The sequence below is a fragment of the Lactuca virosa genome, chromosome 5, assembly GCF_052849685.1.
Source record: "Lactuca virosa cultivar CGN04683 chromosome 5, Lactuca_virosa_CGN04683_v6, whole genome shotgun sequence".
NCBI classification, from domain to species: Eukaryota; Viridiplantae; Streptophyta; class Magnoliopsida; order Asterales; family Asteraceae; genus Lactuca; species Lactuca virosa.
Window position 1 is genome coordinate 339,065,919 of NC_136430.1, and position 1,959 is coordinate 339,067,877.

At 42.0% G+C, this 1,959-nt stretch overlaps 1 pseudogene; it reads right to left on the reverse strand.

Moving 5' to 3' along the window:
- Positions 1–592: 592 nt before the first annotated feature.
- Positions 593–919, reverse strand: LOC145113299 (putative mitochondrial protein AtMg00300 pseudogene; annotated as a pseudogene).
- Positions 920–1,959: the final 1,040 nt, after the last annotated feature.

Here is a 1,959-nt window from a genome sequence, read left to right on the forward strand (position 1 = left end):
CTCCTCCCTGGTTACCCATGGCATATTCATCAAAGGTTATATCTTTGATAATGATAAATTTAGGAGTTCTTCCTTCTTCTGTACACCACAGTCGATAACCTTTTACTACTGTCGCATATCCTAGAAATATGAACTTCATTGCCCTTGGCTCAAGTTTATCATCATTCACATGAGAATATGTAGGGCATCCAAATATGCGTAAACGATAATAGTTAGAGGGTTTCCCGGATCATACCTCTTGAGGATTCTTCAAGTCTATTGCAGTTGATGGTGATCCGTTCACCAAATAGCAAGCAATGTTAACTGCTTCCGCCTAGAATTGCTTGGATAAGTTATCAAATATTTGCATGCACCTAGCACGCTGCATGAGTGTTTGGTTCATCCGTTCTGTCCCTCCATTTTTTTGTAGTGTGTGTCGTACAGTGTGGTGCCTCACTATACCTTCTCCCTTGCAGAAATTATCAAATGGAGCATTGCAGAACTCTAACCCACTGTCGGTCCTCAGAGTCTTGACATGTTTTCCAGTCCTTTTCTCAACCATGGTATTCCACTCCTTGAACTTCCCAAACATCTCATCTTTGGTATTCAGAAATTACAACCAGGCCTTCCTTGAATAGTCATCATTGAACGTCACAAAGTATGAGCGTCCTCCTTGAGACTTCACTGGTGCAGGAGCCCACAGATCTGAGTGAACATACTCTAGGATTTCCTTGCTTGTGTGTTGACCGGTACCGAACTTCACTTTGCGATGCTTTCCCTTAACGCAAGCTTCATAAAAGTTTATCTTTCCAGTAGCCTTTCCACCAAGCAGTCCTTGTTTAATTAGAACTGACATGCCCTTCTCACTCATGTGCCCCAACCTACGACGCCACAACTTTGTCTTGTCATCACCTTCATTCAAGGATTGGGAGATAGCCATTGTTCCCATAACCGTACTGCCTTCTAGGATATAAATCCCTCCACGATACATCTTCCTTTTCATTATAACAAGAGAAACTTTGGTCACTTTGACCCAGTCACCTTCACCAGCGTACCTCATCCCATTCTTAGCCAATGTGCCAAGAGAAATAAGATTCTTTTGAAGTTCTAGAACGTACTAGCATTCTAACTTCCTGACCATGCCATCGTGCATCTTGATCTGCACTGTGTCACTACCTTTGATATTGCTCACCCAATCATCACCCATCTTGACTGTGTCATCCCACTCTTTGAGGGAGTCGAACCAGTCATGATTATATGTCATGTGATAGGATGCTCCAGAATCGAAGACCCAAGCATCAACAAAAATTGATGTACATACAGTCAGTACATCACCATCATCCCCTTCATCAGAACTTTCCTGAACCACAACAGTACTGTTATTGCTGCTTGATTCACTCTTGGACTTCCCATTCTTCAGTTGTGGAAAATTTCGCTTGAAGTGCCCCTTCTCCTTATAGTTATAACACTTGGCATTCGATGAACCTTTAGACTTAAATTTAGATCGTGATATACCTCTGTTTCCCCCTTTCCTCTCTTCTGTCCTTCCTCTTCCTGCATACAAACCGGAACTGGACACCTCCTCTCCAGCCGAAACTTTTCTTTTTAGTTCCTTGGACAACAGAGAGTCCTTCACATCATTCACAGTGATCGTTGTCCTACCATAAAGCATGGTATCAAAGCAATTCTCATATGAGTTAGGAAGAGAACATAAGAGAATGAGCTCATAATCTTCATCTTCAATCTTCACATTAACACCTTGTAGATCCAAGATGATGCGATTGACATCATCCAAATGATCTTTCACTTGGGTACTTTCAGACATTCTAAGAGTGTACAACGTTTACTTCTAATACAACCAGTTCGTCAGTAAGTTGTTCTGGTACTTATCACAAAGTTTCTCGACCTCCCTCGGTACTTCGTATGTCAAGCTCAATAGAATGGCACTATGCCCCTTCGTCATAATTTCCACCTTCTTCT